Source organism: Acipenser ruthenus, chromosome 1 (assembly GCF_902713425.1).
Source record: "Acipenser ruthenus chromosome 1, fAciRut3.2 maternal haplotype, whole genome shotgun sequence".
Lineage (NCBI taxonomy): Eukaryota > Metazoa > Chordata > Actinopteri > Acipenseriformes > Acipenseridae > Acipenser > Acipenser ruthenus.
Window position 1 is genome coordinate 113,877,920 of NC_081189.1, and position 10,954 is coordinate 113,888,873.

The 10,954-nt window shown below is 44.9% G+C and overlaps 1 long non-coding RNA gene across 1 annotated transcript; it reads left to right on the forward strand.

The window, feature by feature from the left end:
• Positions 1–310: 310 nt before the first annotated feature.
• Positions 311–7,731, forward strand: LOC131739917 (uncharacterized). The gene is made up of 3 exons (XR_009330608.1): positions 311–419; positions 2,562–2,648; positions 6,309–7,731. It is a non-coding gene; the product is annotated as an uncharacterized LOC131739917 (long non-coding RNA).
• The last annotated feature ends 3,223 nt before the right edge of the window (positions 7,732–10,954 follow it).

Genomic DNA, 10,954 nt, shown 5'->3' on the forward strand with positions numbered 1-10,954 from the left:
TATGATGCTATAGTGGTATATACAGTGGTGCTTCTCTGTCTGTATTTCCATCCCTGTGTGTCACATATCTCGAGAACACTAGAAGTTATTCTGCATACCATAAAACTTCAAATAATCGCCGATCTCTAATACTCGCCGGGTCTCGAATAAGCACCGGGGCTGCTGGGAAATATGGTAAATAGACGCCGGGTCTCTTTTTAACGCCAGGTTATGAATAATAATATAATGTGTGTCATACTGAATGTTCAAGTCAATACAGACACACGGCTGTACAGCGAGCTTACCAATGTGTTTTTCAACAGCGATGAAGAAACCAGAGGCTCAGGATGAATGATAAGAAAACTGAATTTAATTTATTTTAAAAACATGACATTATTCATTTTAAAACCAGTTGTGAAGCTTTTTTGAGCGTGCTGAAAGTAAGTAAAATACAATTTTGTTTTCTGATATTAACAAGGTTGCCTTTTAGTGTATTTGTACGTGTTTTTATTTATGTTGTTTTTGTATTAACAGTATTTAGTGCATTTGAGTCTTGCAATGAATATTCGTATTTTGCTCCTTTTCCAGCATTCTTATTTATCAATGTACACGTTATAAAAACAAAATTGGTCACTTTTGCTTTGATTTTGTGTTAAAACTGGTACTTGTATTGATTTTATTGTTAATCTTTAAACAGTTTGAAGCATTTTTGAGTGTGTTGTGGGCCAACAGTATGAACTTATTTTTCGTATAAACAGTATTTCATGCGGTTGTTTTGCAATGTAGATTCGCTGCTGGTTAATTTTTCATCGATTGTCCATGCTTACCAATGTACATGTTATTAGGGTGAACAATAAATATAATATGTGTTAATAAAGCATGATACTTATTGCTTTTATTAATTTTAAAACCATGTTTGTTTCTTTATTGTCCTGCAAGGGCTGTTTTTATTATTACTACAATACAAACTGTTATTACCCACTGACACAGCCTTTCATGTCGTTGCTGGAATGTTGTAATTTACTTATGTCGTTTCTATAAGGTTGTGTGCAGGCAGTTTTTTCATGATTGCATCTGACGTATTTGCAGATGTTAGTGATCTTACATAATAAATGCAGAGTCTCAAATAGTCTCCGGGGCTACTAGCAAATATTGTAAATAAACGCTGGGGTGTTTATTTAAAGTTTTAAGGCACTGTATATCACTTATTTTAATATACCTTATCATGATACTAAGCATCTTCTAATGTAGTTAATTGAAGCTGTTAAGAGGCAATTAACTAATTTAGGACCTGCTTGGATTAAAGACCAGGACTGTAATGAATCTCGAGGGCCAGAGTTGAGTACCACTGCCTACAGTAAACACCATTTATCCCATTTTCATTAAGCTCTTCATTACAATTCCTTATTATAGCCTGTTGATATTGCGTGATGGTCGTAAAGTTTTCTCGCCATACTGATAGCCATAGTGTTGTGTTTAAAGGCGTGGCAGAACAGGGGTGTATGTTACTGACATGCCTGCTGACATGAGGAATGGGGCGCTACAGGAATGGCACATGTTGCTGCGTTTCCTAGTTTGTCAGGAAGTCTCCAGCCTGTGCTCCTTTTTGATGGATAATCTTGACGACCTGTCCCAAGCCCAAATGCCAGCCGGGGGACAGTGAGCTCCAGAGCTCCAACAACGGCATTGTGGAAGCCAGCGCCAGAGTAAGCCTGGTGGACATTTTCCTGTGGCTTAAGGTATCCTGTATTGAGCTGGGGACAAGCAAAAACGTATGGTTTTCTTCTTCCCTTTGAAGTGTTTTTAATTACTTTTGAGCTAACAATGATTCTTAATTGCATACAGGAATTCGGTGAATTCACTATATAGTCCAATCATTTCCAATAGGAGAAGCTATACATTCCCTCTATTGTGGAGTTCCCAAAGAATATATTGGATATGGTCATATTACAAAGTGAAGGCACTAAATGTATAATGTGGTACCGCATCACAGAATACTGTAAACTCTGTAGATTTCTCAAACCTTAATGACTTAATAGGGCAATGTAAATACAACAGTGTTACTGTTATTCCCTTTCGCAAAAATGTACGGCATTCATTTTGAAATAAAGTATTGGAAAAAAAGAAGCTGCAGACACAGAGATAGACAGATAGATAGGTGTTCTGTGTTCTTACATCTCACTGCATTCTTTTAAAAAGCTAGGCATCTTAATACGAGGGATGTCAACGTTCAGATTTCTGACTTACTTTGTTTCAGTAGAGGCACCACTGGGTTTTGTTCAAATAGAACCAAGGTTTATCTCTCCCAAAATCTTGAAACCCCCAGTTGTGTATTAAAATATTTCTCGAGAGAAGGAACCGATGAGCCCAACATTTTCGGACATTTTATACCTAAATAATAATAAAGATAAATAAAATCTAAACAGTTGAGGGATAGGGTGACACTTTCAAAAAAATCTCTAAATTGAATAAAGCAATATTCAAAGGAATGGAGGGATTGCTGAAATATTATGGGTGCACTAGGTCACTGAATGGATGAGCGACATGAAGCTTTAATCAATGGGCTCTTCTTTTATGTGCAGGTGTTTCCTAATAAAGACTTAAAGAAACTGAACCAATGCATTCAAGCGTGAGATGAGTTGTTAACAAGGAAACTGGAGGAACACAAGGTATCTATTGCTTCTTGATCAGGGGAGGTGGATGAGGGGGGAGGGGGTGGATGACGTGGGTGGTGGATGAGTGGGGGTGGATTAAGTAGGTGGTGGATGCGGGGGGGTGGATGACATGGGTGGTGGATAAGGGGGGAGGGGTACATGACGTGGGTGGTGGATGAGGGGGGGTTCATGACGTGGGTGGTGGATGAGGGGGGAGGGGGTGGATGACGTGGGTGGTGGATGGAGGGCTGGATGATGGGGTGGTGGATAAGGGTGGAGGGGTAGATGACGTGGGTAGTGGATGAGGGGGGGTGGATGACGTGGGTGATGGATGAGGAGGGGTGTTGATGTGGGTGGTGGATGAGGGGGGAGGGGTACATGACGTGGGTGGTGGATGAGGTGGGGTGGGTGACGTGGGTGGTGGATGAGGGGGGAGGGGTAGATGACGTGGGTGGTGGATGAGGGGGGAGGGGTACATGGCGTGGGTGGTGGATGAGGGGGGGTGGATGACGTGGGTGGTGGATGAGGGGGGAGGGGTAGATGACGTGGGTGGTGGATGAGGGGGGGTGGATGAGGGGGGAGGGGTAGATGATGTGGGTAGTGGATGAGGGGGGGTGGATGACGTGGGTGATGGATGAGGAGGGGTGTTGATGTGGGTGGTGGATGAGGGGGGAGGGGTACATGACGTGGGTGGTGGATGAGGGGGGGTGGGTGACGTGGGTGGTGGATGAGGGGGGAGGGGTAGATGACGTGGGTAGTGGATGAGGGGGGGTGGATGACGTGGGTGATGGATGAGGAGGGGTGTTGATGTGGGTGGTGGATGAGGGGGAGGGGTACATGACATGGGTGGTGGATGAGGGGGGGTGGATGACTGGGGTGGTGGATGAGGAGGGGTGTTGATGTGGGTGGTGGATAAGGGGGGAGGGGTACATGACGTGGGTGGTGGATGAGGGGGGGTTCATGACGTGGGTGGTGGATGAGGGGGAGGGGGTGGATGACGTGGGTGGTGGATGGAGGGCTGGATGATGGGGTGGTGGATAAGGGTGGAGGGGTAGATGACATGGGTAGTGGATGAGGGGGGGTGGATGACGTGGGTGGTGGATGAGGAGGGGTGTTGATGTGGGTGGTGGATGAGGGGGGAGGGGTAGATGACGTGGGTGGTGGATGAGGGGGGGTTCATGACGTGGGTGGTGGATGAGGGGGGAGGGGTAGATGACGTGGGTAGTGGATGAGGGGGGGTGGATGAGGAGGGGTGTTGATGTGGGTGGTGGATAAGGGTGGAGGGGTAGATGACGTGGGTAGTGGATGGGGGGGTGGATGACGTGGGTGGTGGATGAGGGGGGAGGGGTAGATGACGTGGGTGGTGGATGAGGGGGGGTGGATGGCGTGGGTGGTGGATGAGGGGGGGTGGATGACGTGGGTGATGGATGAGGAGGGGTGTTGATGTGGGTGGTGGATGAGGGGGGAGGGGTACATGACATGGGTGGTGGATGAGGGGGGGTGGATGACTGGGGTGGTGGATGAGGGGGGAGGGGTAGATGACGTGGGTAGTGGATGAGGGGGGGGTGGATGACGTGGGTGGTGGATGAGGGGGGGTGGATGACGTGGGTGGTGGATGAGGGGGGAGGGGTACATGACGTGGGTGGTGGATGAGGGGGGGTGGATGACGTGGGTGGTGGATGAGGGGGGAGGGGTACATGACGTGGGTGGTGGATGAGGGGGGGTGGATGACGTGGGTGATGGATGACGTGGGTGGTGGATGAGGGGGGTGGATGACGTGGGTGGTGGATGAGGAGGGGTGTTGATGTGGGTGGTGGATGAGGGGGGAGGGGTACATGACATGGGTGGTGGATGAGGGGGGGTGGATGACTGGGGTGGTGGATGAGGAGGGGTGTTGATGTGGGTGGTGGATAAGGGGGGAGGGGTACATGACGTGGGTGGTGGATGAGGGGGGGTTCATGACGTGGGTGGTGGATGAGGGGGAGGGGGTGGATGACGTGGGTGGTGGATGGAGGGCTGGATGATGGGGTGGTGGATAAGGGTGGAGGGGTAGATGACATGGGTAGTGGATGAGGGGGGGTGGATGACGTGGGTGGTGGATGAGGAGGGGTGTTGATGTGGGTGGTGGATGAGGGGGGAGGGGTAGATGACGTGGGTAGTGGATGAGGGGGGGTGGATGAGGAGGGGTGTTGATGTGGGTGGTGGATAAGGGTGGAGGGGTAGATGACGTGGGTAGTGGATGGGGGGGTGGATGACGTGGGTGGTGGATGAGGGGGGAGGGGTAGATGACGTGGGTAGTGGATGAGGGGGGGTGGATGACGTGGGTGGTGGATGAGGGGGGGTGGATGACGTGGGTGGTGGATGAGGAGGGGTGTTGATGTGGGTGGTGGATGAGGGGGAGGGGTACATGACATGGGTGGTGGATGAGGGGGGGTGGATGACTGGGGTGGTGGATGAGGAGGGGTGTTGATGTGGGTGGTGGATAAGGGGGGAGGGGTACATGACGTGGGTGGTGGATGAGGGGGGGTTCATGACGTGGGTGGTGGATGAGGGGGAGGGGGTGGATGACGTGGGTGGTGGATGGAGGGCTGGATGATGGGGTGGTGGATAAGGGTGGAGGGGTAGATGACATGGGTAGTGGATGAGGGGGGGTGGATGACGTGGGTGGTGGATGAGGAGGGGTGTTGATGTGGGTGGTGGATGAGGGGGGAGGGGTAGATGACGTGGGTGGTGGATGAGGGGGGGTTCATGACGTGGGTGGTGGATGAGGGGGGAGGGGTAGATGACGTGGGTAGTGGATGAGGGGGGGTGGATGAGGAGGGGTGTTGATGTGGGTGGTGGATAAGGGTGGAGGGGTAGATGACGTGGGTAGTGGATGGGGGGGTGGATGACGTGGGTGGTGGATGAGGGGGGAGGGGTAGATGACGTGGGTGGTGGATGAGGGGGGTTCATGACGTGGGTGGTGGATGAGGGGGGAGGGGTAGATGACGTGGGTAGTGGATGAGGGGGGTGGATGAGGAGGGGTGTTGATGTGGGTGGTGGATAAGGGTGGAGGGGTAGATGACGTGGGTAGTGGATGGGGAGGTGGATGACGTGGGTGGTGGATGAGGAGGGGTGTTGATGTGGGTGATGGATAAGGGTGGAGAGGTAGATGACGTGGGTAGTGGATGGGGGGGTGGATGACGTGGGTGCTGGATGAGGGGGGAGGGGTAGATGACGTGGGTGGTGGATGAGGGGGGGTGGATGACGTGGGTGGTGGATGAGAGGGGAGGGGTACATGACGTGGGTGGTGGATGAGGGGGGGTGGATGACGTGGGTGATGGATGACGTGGGTGGTGGATGAGGGGGGTGGATGACGTGGGTGGTGGATGAGGAGGGGTGTTGATGTGGGTGGTGGATGAGGGGGTAGTGGATGAGGGGGGTGGATGACGTGGGTGGTGGATGAGGGGGGAGGGGTAGATGACGTGGGTGGTGGATGAGGGGGGGTGGATGACGTGGGTGGTGGATGAGGGGCGGCGTATGACTTGGGTGGTGGATGAGGGGGGAAGAGGTGGTGAACGTGGGTGGTGGATGAGGGGGGTGGATGATGTGGGTGGTGGATGAGGGGGGAGGGGTGGATGACATGGGTGGTGGATGATGGGGGTGTTTTGGATGTGATTGATCAATTGCCCGCAGGCTACTTACTGTATGTCTGAGATATGGGACCTGATGGACGTCCTGCTCAGAGTCCAGTGCAGCCCCATGGAGAGCCGATGCCTGGAGGAGGCTGGTTTCAGTGATGATCACATTCTGATGACCGCAGCCGACACCTTCGGTGCTGCAGTGGAAACCACTTTTTAGCTTCTGAAGAGGACTTTGACACGAAATGCACTTTATAACTCCAGGTAGTATTGAAAGAAAGGCCTTGTGCAATTTACTATGAGCAGAAAGGCTATTGTTTTGTTTTCCTCTATTTCCTCAGTATCAGAGAACATTCGTAAGGTATGGTTGTGAACATGAGGTCCAATCACCATGACCCCCAAGAGTGGGAAGATCCCGACGGGTTTAATCCAGGTGAATATCAGAAGATGCTCTGTGTGCAGCTCGGAGATCCCTATTCTGTATCAGAGGTTTATCACATCACAGTGTAGACATGCAACATTAATGAAACCATACCAAATACAGCATCTCTAAGCTACCAATCCAAGCTCTAACCACTGTGGAGCAGGTGTTCTCAAACTGGGAGCCACAGAGTCTGCAGTTATTGTATATAGAGATTGTATATAGAGATAGAGATTGTATTTTTAGATTTCTATTCACTCAAGGGGGAGTGGTAAATCTGTAAAACAGTTTTTATTTACACTCTTTGGACAGAAAACTGATGGATTTAAACAAAAAAAATGAACAAAGGTTTTCATGATATTTCAGTATCATAAAAGACATCATTTAAATAATTAAGGTCTATATAAATAACTGTCATTTGGAGATCCAAAGGTACATGCAAGCCCCCCCTCCCCCCTCCTCCCTACTATTGGGTGATTTAATTAATGACAGTAACGTGCTAGGAAACTCCAAATTCTAATTTTGTGGATGAAGCAGATTGATTTTGCACCTATGTCTCTCTTGAAAGCAGTTTTTGGACAGCAAAGGGCAGCATTTCTCTCCCTCAGCTTTCATCCCATTCAGAGCAGGCCCCCCGGGTCTGTATTGGGGAGTCCCTGGCTAAGCTGGACCTTTTGTGGTGTTCCTTGATGTGATGTGTCTGTGCTGTGACATTGACAGGTGGCTTACGAGCATGAATGTAATGTTTTGAGCAACCTCCAGCACTGGCATTGTCGCATTTTATTTTATTTAGTTAACGCACTCTATTTTAGCAAGTTCTTTAACCGTGTTATTTACGCATTTTAAAATAAATGACTGTTAAAGATGTTTACTTTTAATATAAAAAAACATCAGTGCATCTTAATCCAGTACTGAATTTTGTAATGTGTTGCACCACAAAACCACTTTAAATTGCATAGAAAAGTATAGATTTCCAATTATTTACAGGTAGTTCCATATTCCTTTTCCGATTTGAATTTATACCTGCACTCAGTTTTACAAACGTACCGTCTAGATTCCCTACCACTGTGAAATGCTTAAAAAAAAAATAATAAAACACTGGTTAATTGAAATGTATTTATCCATTTAAAACGTGATTCTAGATTCTAAACTCAGATTAATTTTAGAGGGCATCTACCTGTGGGAAAATTATACTCTACTTGGAACGTGATTGGCCCTCCGTGAGGTTTATATCAGATGCAGTGTTTTGTACTTAAAACAAAACACTTTTTTGTACTTTTGTACCTCCTAGTGCTCCATCTATCGGGTGAGACGTAATTGTAAGTGACTCGGCAGCTGATGCATAGTCCACACACCCTAGTCTCTGTAAGTCGCCTTGGACAAAGGCGTCTACTAAATAAATAATAATAATACTTGTTTTTAGAGGTTGTTGAAACATCGTTTTCTGTCTTGTTTTTATTCATTTACCAACATTGGCTTTTAATGCAAATGATAATGCAAGCCGCTGTAGCCGATGATTCTGTCCAAGGATCAGTCTAGGTTGAACTTCAGGTAAGTTTTTTTGATTTAGAATCTAAAAACGAACAGAGACCCAACAAAAGCATAACAGTCAGTTCATTTTTAACAGAAAACAAATCTTCTGTGCTTTGATTTGCATTATTTTATTAAAATGAAGTCTGTTTAGCACTTATAACATTTATTTTCACACAAATTCACAGGTTGTTCATGAGCAACATTCACTGCCAATTGCAATTAAGCAGTTACAATCCTATTACTGTAATGGTGAAATTATGAAAGTGAGTTGTCTCTAATGCCTGGATCTTTAAAACATATTTAAGAAGAATGGCAAAACTTGACAAGTAAGATGAAAACCAGACAGCATGGAATTGAGGATATGGTAGTTGTAAAATATATATTTGAAAAATACACCCACGAAGAGTTATAAAAAATACATTAATGTGAGTACACAGAGTAAAATAACAGACACCTGTTACATCTCATCTGGCTATAGAGAACATCAAGTAACTTGTTTTAAAACAGTACAACAGGTACAAAAAACAAGGTGCAACACTATGTTAAAGTGTTAATGTTAAACACTGGAAACAAAAGGCCAAATGGCCACTGTAACACAGGCTTCCATACATCTTTAACTGTTAGTTTGCAATAAGCATACACAAGCAAGTTGATAAGCCTTTTTCAGAAGAAATGATATAGAGCACAAACTTAAATTAGTTGTTTACCCCACTGAAGACCAAAACATCTTTCTATAAACTTTGAGTGTTCATTATGCCTATCCTTAAAAAGAAAACTCATGAGATGTGATTTGATACAGACTTACAGATCTTAATACACAAATCAACTGTGGAACTGACACAGCCTGGCTGTGTATAGAAATTCAAATTCCAAAAACAAATGGAAAAAAATGAGACGATACAATTGTCTTCCTGTAATGGAAACATTTTACACATTATATATATATATATATATATATATATATATATATATATATATATATATATATATATATAATCTGTGATTACATTTTTGGTCTTACAAAAAGTAAGATCTTTAAAATTGCATGTTTTTTTGTTTTCCTAATGAAGAAACATCTCAGACTTCATCATTCACCCATTACAAAACAACATTAAACTTGAATTTTCATAACAGTCTGGAACTGTGTCATGTGAGACACATTGTGTAGTATGAACTATGTCCGTGGCTTGGAGCAAGGTGATGGTAAACTTACTTAAGAGTACTGACTCCTAATTTATATCAAAGAAATGAGAAGGAAATGTAGGCCTACTATGGTTTAACTTGTATACTCCCCACCAGGGGTGGGGTCACACCGTACTGCTCAGCAGTTGTGTACATTGTTTGCCAGTCTGCTGTCAAAACACAGAAATAGCAGCAGCCCACACAGCTTTATGGGTGCATCAATATGCATATTAACAATTATTATTATTATTATTATTATTTAAAACAGAATATTGCTATTAAGTAGACTGAAAATGTGTATATATATATATATTATATATATATATATATATATATATATATATATATATATATATATATATATATATATATATATATATGCAGAAAAGAAAGAATGGGTCCATTTCAACACAATTGATCAACAAAGGCATTCATGAGACAACTGGAGAACCACTACAGTATCTTCTGCATGCTAGTTTCAATACTGTTGTCTACAATATTTATTTTGAATGTTTCTTTGTTCTTCCAAGCTTGCCCTATTTATTACATACAAGTCATTCCAGCTCACGTGGACCAAGGGGCGTAGATGGGATCGCTACAGCAATTCATTATTCTTTGTTGGAACGCCCTTGAAAACTTTTAGTCATCCTTTATTCATCTAGGTTATCTGCAATTAAAATAGGCACATTTACCACCTTCAGCCGTTCCCACCATGTCAGACATGAGTCACATGCCTATTCTTTTGAATGCACCTACCCTGGAATCCTTGTCTGCATCAGGTGCGAGTTATCATTAACCACAAATGGAGACAACACCTCCACAGAATTTGGTCCACTTAAGATGGTATGATTTGAATGTCCTAAGAAGCCAGACTTGGTTACAGCCATTTTTGACAAGATGTGTAATTTAAAACAAACTGCAGAGGACTTTTTAGTTTTTGTCAAATAAGCACAAAGGGCATGTGTGTGCCAGGGTAGGATCAGGGATTTGTACACATTGATCCACTTACAATCCCCTTGGAAAAAAACAAAACAAAACAAAAACAACCTGCAGTATCTTCTATGTAAGTGTGGCATGAAGGTCACAACAAGCAGTAGCTGACCAATCACCTATCTTAGCAATTAAATGCATTCATCCACTGGATCTAATCACTCTTGTAAGCAATTTACAATATGCAATAACAGCTACAAAAAAGCTTTTTTTTATTTATTTATTTTTTTGGAAAAATCGCACAAATCTGTTTGGCAGACACTGTTTAAATTGTTAGACAAAACTGAGATTTTGCTCAAGAAAAAGAGAGGCGATCAAGCATTTTTGTATGCCAATGTTTCACCAAACTGACCTTCAGTGGGTAATCATACGGAAGGTCAACTGGCAGAAACAGAACAGATTTCAAAACTCTTAACTGGTAACCTCATAACTCCCATTATTTTTGCATTTTGTAGATGGCTATTTTATGAATTGGTGAAAATGGTTTTAAAAGAGAGCACATGAAAGTTTTGTAATTATGTCCCTCAATATATATTTTTTGCCAATCACACATGTTTATAGCTGCCTGCTATTCC